We start from the raw sequence: 12,584 nt of genomic DNA on the forward strand, positions 1-12,584 counted from the left end.
TGTTTTTAAATCCTTTACTTAATTTTGCATTTAAGATAGCATGTCATTGTATTTATAAAATGAAATTAGTCATATTTTCAAAAGAAAAAATAGCATAGTGGCAGATTTCATAGATAAAAGAAATGGAGGAGTGGCAAGAACCAGTCTCTTCACATGTCGTATATTTGTGTATGTGTATATATAAATATATATAATATATATGTGTGTATATACATACATATATATGCACAGCAAAATCTCCAGATACTTTCGGTAACATGGCAGCAGACTTTTGAAGCAGGCTAAAAAAGTATGCTGCAAATCAGTGTGGGTGCTCAGAGGAGTAGCAAATTTAACATGCACACTGCAAGGAAAGAGCCTCAGGAATGGAAAGTCCAGAAGAAGGCACTTTGGTATAGCAATTAGGATGAAGTGAGTGAACCAGGCAAACATTTTCATTCCTTCAGGGAAGGGGTTTATTATGTTGCGTGCCACAATTTTAACATTATTCACTCACAGTAGTAGGCACAGGGGTAGAGTTTCTGTCCATCTTTCTAATCATCCTTATTTCTAACTACCTGTAAATATGCCTCTATCTACAGACCTGCGACTAGCTACCTGGCTAGAAAGCAATTCAATACCAATCATGAAAAATATAACACCACAATCCATTTACAGGCAACAACCAGAAACACACATGCACACACACACACACACACACACACACACACATATGTGTATGTATGTATACATATACACACTTATATTTCTAACATTTAGGTGATAGGATTTTATGAAGTTAAAAATATCAAATTATTTTTCTTGTAGTACCATATTATTTACATATTATTATTTTCTCCTAATGTTTCACTTACTAGATATTGCACATCACAACATAGGCTAAGTTATTGCTTTCTGCTCTTGTAGTTGGATATGAAACAACCAGAGTCAATCTTGCACATACAACATAGGTGAAATGCCCTTCCCGTTACCTCCATACAGCCTTCATTCATAGGACCAGCTCCCTGCTACTTCTCCTTTTAGATTTTTAAGAGTTTTTTATCTGAGAGAATTCACAAGATCCCAGACCAACCAGCCTGCCCAGCACCAGTTCTGGGTTTCATTCCTTCAAAAACCGGTTGTCTAGTAGATGAGAAATGATTTCAATCAGTGAGTAAAATTTAAACCAGTTATCCCTGTTATGAAAGTCAGCTAATTTGTTACCACAGCCAGAGATTATGATGACTTTATCTATTTAAAGGTACGGAAACTTTATTAACAAAGTAGGTGGTAGGGAAATTAGGATTAAAAATGAACAGATGGGAAAAAAATAAATGACTCAAAATTTTAATTCAAAATCATAAGAATGTCAGTGACAGGAATGAGGTATCCCCACGAATGATCAATATTACTTACCCCTGCCTGAGATATGTAAGAAGAGCTCTACATTATTATATTTTCTGTTTTACTTTTCACTTAAAAATTGATTTATATTCTTAATGATTCACTTTAACATAACTTGCTTTAGTTTTTGGTTCTGAGCGTTCAGTTGGGGACACTGATGGTTCTCATAGTTTATTGTTCAGGAAATGAATAACATCATCTAGTTTAAAAATTCTCATATTTGGTTTCTTCTAATAATCCAGATAAGATCCACTGAGTTCCTTAGCTGAGAGTAAATACACATTTCTATAATATATTTGTTTTTAAAAGGAAACAATGTTTATAGAGTTAACTGGGTTACTGAAATGCAAAAATTAGATAAAATGGAAAATTAGTTCAAATCCCCTGACTTACAGCACCCCAGGGTTTATTTGCAGTTAGGATATACACATGAGAAGATAGAAAGTCTCCTCTCGTACATCTCATGGACTGTTGAGAAAAGGTAGTTGGAAAAACGTATAGTTGGAAACTTTGAAAAACAGTCCAACTCTTAAAATGCCATGTCAAAATTGAAAATGTCCTAATAGACACTGATAATATTATTTTCTTAAAATACACAAGTAACATTTGCGTCAAACAACCACTGTGTATGCTAACATCAAATTTCCAAAGCCACAGAAAATTATACTATGAATCCTGATAAATATTTGCAATAACTAGACTGAGAAAACTAGAAAACACTGAGATTAAAGAATAAGACATGTTAAAGAATAAAGAATACTTGCTTTACAGTGCTTTCCATTTACTTTCACTCTGGCAGAGGCTTTTTGACTTCTCAGTTTTAAGATTCAGGGCCTATGATTCACTTTAGCATCTAATAGTTTACATGATTCCAAGACCGTGTGCCAAGGCACCCTGGAGTGCTAAGTGAACTCACAGGGCGTGCTGTGGGATATTTTAAAATGTCAAGGTAAACACAACTGTATTCAACATCTGTCAGACACAGATGTTGTATCGTTACAAATTACTAGTCAAGGTTTTTCACAGTTTCAACGTTAGAGAGTGCAACATTCCTTTCAATGGCATCATAGCTGTGCAAAGCTGGGTTTTCAGCAGGTCATGAGATAAAAAGCAAGTACCTCCTGAAAATCCATGTGGAACGGGTAATAAAGATGACTGTTCAATCTGTTGCCAAGGTTTGAGAAGTTGTGCAGTGCCCAACGTACACTCACACACCCATCAAGAAGTAATTGCGGTTATTTAAGAATAAAATAAAAATATTAATTTTATTTTTTCTTTCAATTTAGGTTGTCAGGACATAAATACTTATTAAGTTGTTTGGCTGGAACTAATAAGCTGTTTGGCTACAACTATTTATTAAACAGAATTCTTGGTTTTCGTTTATTTGTTGGCCTAGTGGTACCATGGAAATGTTACTGAGCTAAGGTACTGAAAAGCTTTGGAAATTTCCATTCTAAGTGCTTTTCTAGGAAATTTAAAAATGTATCACTGCAAGTAGCATCACCCACCAAATCATATCTGCAGGAGAATTTGCTAATGCAACATACCAATCAATTTACTGCTTGACTCTTCAAGCTTCATTTTAATATCTCCTTCACTCTTCTGTCTTTTCCAGCTCTTCCGGATTTATAGCAAGAAGATTACAGTCACTGAAGCTTTTCTATGTTTCTGTTTTCCGAGTTTATGTCTAAGTTCACCAAGTAGGTAGAAGCCTGGTATAACAACATCTTCATTGTGATACCAAAATCAAGCCCCGCTGGAGACAGTCCAAAGCTGACTTTCTTCACACTGACTTCCCTATGTGGTGATGGTGTTATTTTTTTGTTTCCTGTGAGTTTCTTTCATTGTAAATGTGGGAAAAACAAAATAATATTTCAAAACAGTGTTTCTAGAGTTTTGTGTTTTTTTCTTAAACACCTTTATTGGAGTATAATTGCTTTACAAGGTTCTAGAGTTTTAAAAATAATTTAACCCAGTTATAATATTTAAATGCTTAATATCACCTTGAACTTTCTTCAAATGCTAAGCAATATAAATGTTTAAATAGCACTGTTGGGACTTGGCTGGTGGTCCAGTGGTTAAGACTCCGTGCTCCCAATGCAGGGGGCCTAGGTTCGATCCCTGGTCTGGGAACTAGATCCCGCATGCTGCAACTAAAGGAGCCCGCATGCCACAACGAAGATCCCGCACGCGGCAACAAAGATCCCTCATGCCACAACTAAGACCAGGTGCAGCCAAATAAATAAATAAATATTTAAAAAAATAAAAAATAAATAGCACTGCTGCAATGAACATTGGGGTGCACGTATCCTTTCGAACCATGTTTTTCTCCAGATACATGCCAAGGAGTGGGATTGCTGGATCATATGGTATCTCTATTTTTAGTTTTTTAAGAAACCTCCATTGCAGCGCTGTTTACAATAGCCAAGATGTGGAAGCAACCTAAATGTCCATCGACAGATGAATGGATAAAGAAGATGTGGTACATGTATACAATGCAATATTACTCAGCCATTAAAAAGAATGAAATAACGCCACTTGCAGCAACATGGATGGACCTGGAGATTATCATACAAGTGAAGTCAGACAGAGAAAGACAAATACCATATGATATCGCTTACATGTGGAATCTAAAAAGAAATGATACAAATGAACTGATTTACAAAACAGAAACAGATTCACAGACTTAGAGAACAAATTTATGGTTACCAGGGGGATAGACTGGGAGTTTGGAATTGACATGTACACACTGCTATATTTAAAATAGATATAGGACCTACTGTATAGCACAGGGAACTCTGCTTAATATTCTGTAATAACCTAAACAGGAAAAGAATTTGAAAAGGAATATATATATTCTTTATATATGTATATAACTGAATCACTTTGCTCTACACCTGAAACTAATACATTATTAACCAACTATACTCCAATATAAAATAAAAATTAAAAAAAAATAAATAAATAGCACTGTTACCTGCACACAAAGAAATATACACACACACCCCCCCCCCCAGGAAATTAGAAGTTATCTGATATTACTGAGACTAAAAGGCAAGTAAAGCAACATAAGGGATTTGCCACAGAAAACCTATGCAAAAACTGAATACAGAAAATAAATTATTATTTATGAAGTTTGTTCATTTTCTCCTTCCCTCTCTTAGTTCTGAACAGTCTGTCTTCTTTCCTTCCTTCATTCTTCACTTCAGAAATCTTCAATCAAACTAGGTAAACTTCTCTACGTTTACACACATATAAACAATTTCTGGAAATTTTCCAATCCCAAACAAAAGCAAAACTGAACAAAGCAAACATACAAGCAAACAAAACAGTGTGATGTTCTTAACAAACAGTAATAGATTATTTTCAAAATCAACTCCAGAAAGTATGTAGTTCATCAGAAGATTTAATAATCAGACTAGAATATATTTCAATATTGGTTAAAATTGAGATTTACTATCGATTTGTGTGTATGTGTGATGATCATTCAAGCATGCAGTTTTTAATTATTATAGTTTATTGGAATACCATTCTTTCTACATCCTCAAAGCATCTCACATGCTTTTTGCATTAGTATTTCATATTCGCTTATATTGAACTGAAGGTTCTAGGCCATCTTGAGGTTTTATGTTAGCCTTTTCCTAAAAGATATTAAATAACTTGTAATTCATATTATAAATTCACAAATTATAGATTCTCTCTAAAAAGAATCAAGTTTTCTAAGCCCACTTGGATTAAAACAACGAAAACGTCCAGAAAACTAATTTGCAAAGAAAATCTGTTACAGATGTGTTATATGTCCAGAATGGTTTTATTTACTTTCTAATTATATCAAATGTTCATTATTGTATGTTTGCTATGGCCTGATAATAAAATATAGGAAAATATCATCACTGTAAAATTTCCTGCTTCTCTCACCTTGACCTCTTCCTTGTTACAATTTAATGTTTTATTTTACACCTACACTTACTTGCAGAAAAGTATTTGTTTACACAGAGAGGATGCTTTTTGATCATAGGTTTTGATTATTTCAAACACCTGCTGGACAAACTTCACTGAAATGTGCAAGTAAGTAATGACTGGATCGATCTCTTGCTGATTATTAAGCTAAGCCAAAGCTGCATATGGAAGGATCATTGTTAATCACAAGCAAGTGAAAGAGCTATCAACATTTACAACTAAATTTGATCTCAGATGAACAAATTAAATGATTTGGTAGCCCAAAGACATCTGTATTCTTACCTAAAAAGGAGTAGTATCGCAATAAGAGGACAACATAAACCTACGGGGGGTTGTGGAGAAGAGAAGTTGGTAAGGATGAAAACGACCTCAGACTGAACAAGGGTGTAAAAGGTTAGTAACATCTTATAGTAAAAGAAAACAGAGGTATTGATAATGCTTGGAAAACAGTGGAACAATAAGAGCATTAACAGAGTTAGTAATAATTTAATAACAAAAGAGCATTGCTAAGATTAGGTACTAGTGATATGCCTTCAAATACATATTGATAACCTCATTACCAAAATAATTTCTATAAAAAGTATATTTTAGAAAACAAATACAAATATTGATCCAGATGAGAAATTGAACAACTGCTTGTCACCCATATGGTAAATTTTGTTATTCTGTAAATCTAATAAGATAGTTGAAAGCCCTAGCATAGTTGTCAGTCTTTCGCTCTTGGCACCCATGAATATCAAATGCAAGTAGCCTATAAACTGGGACACTTGCACTTGTTCGTACTGGCAATTAACAGAAACCTGTGACCCTGATTCTGAGAGAGATAAATAACTATTGACAGGTAATTTCTAATCTTGACGACATTCAAAAGTAAATGACTAGTAGGACCGGAGGCATCATAATGACTTTACACTGTATTTGTTTCAATGAAAAATATCAGTAAAATTATATGCCAGAGATTCAATCATCATTAGTAATCCATGGTCTTTTTGTACTGATCATATCTATAAAAAACATTGCATGTGGTATGGACATAGATTATCCAAAGACTGCTAGCCCTGGCAAACCATCACGCAGACTGCCTCCTCTCCCTCTTTCAGCTCAGCCCAAAGAGGCCCTATCTTGCCCCTCTTCTCTAGCACACAGTGCCTTAGCTTGCTCCTGCCTGCCTGGCCTCCTACCCCCGTGCCTGCTAAACTGAGAAACGTTCAGATGTTACTGACATCAGAGAACGTCTAAGTTCCAAACTCTCCCCATGCCCCATTTTCTTAGGACTGTCTAGGACACACAGCAATTAAAGCTCAGATATCCGTAACTCATAGGGGCTGATAACACGTACCTTTTAATAGACTGCTTAAATATTTTATTTTAAGAAAAGATGGAACAAAACCCAGAAGGACTAATAGATGTGAGGAGAATGGACAGAGAAGTACACAAATCCCACCATGTCGGGGAGGGGGGGGTGTTCCACTTCCTCTGTGCAAAGGCTGACAGGCATTTACTTATTAACACTTTAGAAATGAACATGTATGAAATGTACTTGCCCAGTTTATTTGTGCTTTTCACTGCAAATGAAGTAATGGCTGGGATGGCAATGATTTGAAATATAGTAGTACAGATTGTTTCCTTGTTTATAGGAAAGTAGAAGTGCAGTATAAAGTGCACTTTGTAAATGTACCAGAGAGAACCATAAAACTGAATAAGCCCATTGATGAAAATACAACACAAGGTGATAACTTTAGGTTATCCCTGAATAATAAACAACCATAAAAAATAATTAGGTTTAAACACATAATCTAAAGAGAAAAGAGTAAAATCTGTTTTCAAAAAATACATACATCTGAAAGGAATTTAGCTAAAGTTCAAATTTACTTTAAAAATATACTTCATATTTTAAAATATAGCATAGCTTGTCTTTCTACTTATAAGGAATTATATCATGTTATTATTGGCAGCTCCCTTCATATTTTATCACATTGATTGCTTTCAAAAATGATGTAATAGTCTATGTTGCAAATGTTTTTCCAAACTTTTATTATAAAATTTTTTTAATATTTTAATATTTTTAATATTTATAAAACATAAAGTATACAGCAAACATCCATATACTCACACCCAGATTCAATGATTAACAGTTTTCTAAATTCGCTTTATCTATACATCCTGCCAATCTATCTGATTTCTTTAAAAAATATTTTTAAATGTGAGATGAAGCTATCAATACACTTCACCTCTAAACACGTAAGCATGATATAAATATTTTTATTTTCTCTTGTAATTTAAAAAATGTTACTAAGAGATAGTAATACTTAATACATTTCTTACTGTGCACTAAATCACTAGGAGGCTAGTTAACTTGTCCATTAGAGCTTAGTACTCATGAGGCAATGGCGTTAGTTTTAATCTCCCTGATGGGTCAACTAGTTATTTCTTTTCCATGGGTACATATTAAATCTCTGGTAACACCTGGTCATACCGAAACTTAATGTGTTTTCAACAAGGAGGTAATATGCAAGAGTACATGAATCCTTAATTATAGACAAATCAGTGAGCAGCCCCTAGTGATGGTGTTTATTAAAGACACTTTGTAAATGATTCATTTATATATTTAGTGACTGTGAAACATTTATTATTTGAAAAAGCATAATCATATAATTCTAGCTTTTTTTACCTTCTAGGTGTATCACATTTACAGATATGAATGCCTTATTTTATTTTAGATATTTATTTCTAATGAAGGTTAGCTCTTTAATAGAATGCAAATTATTAAAGCATCTTATATTGCCATAGTGGACTTTGCACCTATCATAGAACAACAAGTAAACGGTCTTTGATTTCTCATTAAAAAACTGAGGTACCTTAATCAACAACAATTTAACACTGAGCTGTTGAAATCATGAATAAACAATATGACTCATCACATGTATACAATTTCCTTTATTTTACCTGATATGCTTTTAAGTCCAAATTTATCTGGATTTATTCAATTATGTTGATTTTTCTTCTGAAGATTGGTAGTTTTTAATCACCAACTTCTGACATGTATATTTTATATATATTAGCTTAGAAGTGCTACACGTAGACAAAATAAGGTGTTACTATATTTACATCTTATATTATGCCATAAGATAAGTAATTCTTAATATAACAAAGCAGTCTTCAACTTTTATGTATTTCATAGAATGCTAGAGCTTGATTCTACCAACCTGAAAGAACAAGTGTACTTTCAAGAGTTAACAAAGTTCCAAAATTCTCTCTTGAGAAAAACAAGTCTCTCTTTAATTCTTATGGTCTTGATGACATTTTAACTCAATATTGAAAATTTTTAAGATGCTTACCAACTTATGGGCAAACTCCATCCCCTCATGTGTTGTTTACATTTCCCTCCAAAGATATCACCAATATATCACCCATATTCAATTGGTATAAGGGATACATTCAGAAAGACAGCTAGCAAAGGTTAAGAAACTGACTTTTTTTTTATAAAAGGACCAATCTGTCTACCCAGAAAATCATTAGCATAATAGATAGTAAGAAGAAAATAGTTATGCCATGTGAATGTCTTATAGACTACAAACTCTTCATGAAAATTCCCACATGAAACCTATGACAAAAAGTAATGGTTCTAACAGATTTTGTTTGAAATAATGATGCCATTAACACTTGGCACTACAGTTTCCAAATGGAAGTGAGTTTGCATAATAGTTGACTTTTCTCTTTATAGATAAACACAGTAAGTCACTGTGCAGGGAGGCTGACATGCTTCAGAAATAAATGCCACTTTGAGATATAGAAAGTCTTACTATCCCCAACACAAGCCTACTTTTTTAAGTCAGATTTTTTTTTTTTTAAAGATCTGTGTTTTGATTCTCTTTCTTCATTTTATGAAATAAAGATTCATTCTTATTTGCTTCGATGGCTAAAGAAAGTCACTACTAAAAACGTGGCAGTAAATAAAGAACACTAATCTCAAACAAGGCAATAATTTTGATGTTAATGTTGAAATACTGGTGTAGTATACTAAATGAAAATAACTTGAATAAAAGACTGGTTATTTTCAAAATATTAACAGAAAGATTTTTGTATTCATTTTCCCAAGTGAGACTAAGTTCCTAAAAAATGCTTCTACAAAGAAGTTAACAATTTGGTATCCCTAAACAGGCCCTCACTGTACAATTTATGCATCTTTTCTCCACTATTTGACCGTTTCCTAAACCCTATATGTTTTATCTCAAGTGCTCACACTAACACTCTGATGTCTGGGTCCTATGCACTGTGCCCAAGATGATCAGCCATTTACTTTTTTATTTTGCTTTCCCAATACATATAAGTAAATGAAAAGCATTAATTTATAGCTTCACATGCATCACCACTATTTGGGGAAAACAAAAGAGAACAAAACAACCAAATCTCTGCTGGCCAGAGGTGTAGTTCCGTTCCCCAACAATATTCTGTTCTCAACTTTTCACTTTAGTTACCTAAAGCACACTGATTTGCAATACCATTCGGAAGTTTTTCTATTCTACTAAGAACAAAAGCTCAGAATTCCTAGGTGTCTCACAAATTCCTCACTTGAACTTCTTCACCCATTCCCACCAACCGTGTCTATTGTGTCTACCTGCTTGGTTAACCACATCATTCCCTCATCGCAGGCCCAGGTTTTTCCCTCCTTGATCCTAGTCTCTTGGTCCATTAACCCCCTTTAGTTACTCCTTCTTTTCCTCATCACACTAGACTCTAAAATTAACTTATTGTGACAATGACAACTCTTTCCCCTGAAAATTCTGTAACCAGTTATGAGCATATGAAGTAACTGAGGGGCTTGTAACAATTACAGTTTCCATGCTGCCATCTCCAAATACTCCATTTCAGCAAGTCACAGAGGGGTATTCCGGAGTCTGGATTAGCCATGAATACACTCCAGGTGATGGAACAGGATAGAAAGCTCAGAGATAAACCCACACACATATGGTCACCTTATCTTTGATAAAGGAGGCAAGAATATACAATGGAGAAAAGACAGCCTCTTCAATAAGCAGTGCTGGGAAAACTGGACAGCTACATGTAAAAGAACGAAATTAGAACACTCCCTAACACCATACACAAAAATAAACTCAAAATGGATTAAAGACCTAAATATAAGGCCAGACACTATCAAACTCTTAGAGGAAAACATAGGCAGAACACTCTATGACATAAATCACAGCAAGATCCTTTTTGACCCAGGTCCTAGAGAAATGGAAATAAAAACACAAATAAACACATGGGACCTAATGAAACTTAAAAGCTTTTGCACAGCAAAGGAAACCATAAACAAGACGAAAAGACAACCCTCAGAATGGGAGAAAATATTTGCCAATGAAGCAACTGACAAAGGATTAATCTCCAAAATTTACAAGCAGCTCATGCAGCTCAATATCAAAAAAACAAACAACCCAATCCAAAAATGGGCAGAAGACCTAAATAGACATTTCTCTAAAGAAGATATACAGATTGCCAACAAACACATGAAAGAATGCTCAACACATTAATCATTAGAGAAATGCAAATCAAAACTACAATGATACATCATTCACACCAGTCAGACTGGCCATCATCAAAAAATCTACAAACAATAAATGCTGGAGAGGGTGTGGAGAAAAGGGATCACTCTTGCACTGTTGGTGGGAATGTAAATTGATACAGCCACTATGGAGAACAGTATGGAGGTTCCTTAAAAAACTAAAAATAGAACTACCATACGACCCAGCAATCCCACTACTGGGCATATACCCTGAGAAAACCATAATTCAAAAAGACACATGCACCCCAATGTTCATTGCAGCTCTATTTACAATAGCCAGGACGTGGAAGCAACCTAAGTGTCCATCGACAGATGAATGGATAAAGAAGATGTGGCACATATATACAATGGAATATTACTCAGCCATAAAAAGAAACAAAATTGAGTTATTTGTAGTGAGGTGGATGGACCTGGAGTCTGTCATACAGAGTGAAGTAAGTCAGAAAGAGAAAAACAAATACCGTATGCTAACACATATATATGGAATCTAAAAAAAAAAAAAAATGGTTCTTAAGAACCTAGGGGCAGGACAGGAATAAAGAGGCAGACTTAGAGAATGGACTTGAGGACACGGGGAGGGGGAAGGGTAAGCTGGGATGAAGTGAGAGAGTGGCATGGACATATATACACTACCAAATGTAAAATCGATAGCTAGTGGGAAGCAGCCACATAGCACAGGGAGATCAGCTCGGTGCTTTGTGACCACCTAGAGGGGTGGGATAGGGAGGGTAGGAGGGAGAAGCAAGAGGGAGGAGATATGGGGATATATGTATATGTATAGCTGATTCACTTTGTTATAAAGCAGAAACTAACACACCATTGTAAATCAATTATACTCCAATAAAGATGTTAAAAATAAGAAGAAGAAGAAGAAAGAAAGAAAGAAATAAAAAACACTCCAGGTGGTAAGACTCAATCCAACCACTTTTGACCAGCCACTGATTTTAAAGTTGGTTCCCAAATCCATAATACTAGATTCAACTTTTCCTCCAAGCTCTAATCTTTATCTGTCTTTACTACCTAATTCCTGAACTGTTATAACATTTTCCTAGCAACTTTTCCAGCCTCCCTCACTTCAATTCTCCATTTTTACCCAAACCACATTCATACTCTTGAAGGTTTTGATAAAATTCATTTGACAAGCAATGGGAAGCCTTCTGTTGTTTCACATAAAACTTTTCCAGTTGTCAAGGTCCTCCTTAATTTGACCCAAAACATTTAGGAGTTATCTCTCATATTCCTATAAATTGTGAATAAAATGCTGTCTTATTCTCACTTAATCATCACTTGTTTGAAGCCAGCTCTTGTTATGTATGAGAACACAAGTGACGATATAAGTGATTCATGTGGCTGCACAGTTCATCACTTTTAGAGCAGGGTCTAGAGTCATAGATGCTGCATTCTCTCCCTCACACTATCCTGCAGATGCCAGGATTTCAGGACCATTATGTGATGGGAGGAAGGAAGCAGGAAAGACAGGGAAGAATGGAGTGAAAGAAGAAAGGATTAACAAGTATTTAAGAAGCACAAACCATGATTTACATTGTAACTATTTCAGAGACATTATACCTATCATATTTTTCTCCAAAATATATAATTTATGGATTAAAAACTGAACTAAATGTCATTTTATTAATTTGCAAACAGTAGTATTAAACATAATGTATACCTCAATTCT

General features: G+C 34.5%; 1 protein-coding gene across 4 annotated transcripts in view; it reads right to left on the reverse strand.

Annotated features, from left to right (window-relative positions):
• Nucleotides 1–12,584, reverse strand: part of SEMA3D (semaphorin 3D) — a 206,956-nt gene that overhangs the window by 163,878 nt on the left and 30,494 nt on the right. The window lies entirely within an intron of this gene.

This window comes from Eubalaena glacialis, chromosome 8, assembly GCF_028564815.1.
Source record: "Eubalaena glacialis isolate mEubGla1 chromosome 8, mEubGla1.1.hap2.+ XY, whole genome shotgun sequence".
NCBI lineage: Eukaryota > Metazoa > Chordata > Mammalia > Artiodactyla > Balaenidae > Eubalaena > Eubalaena glacialis.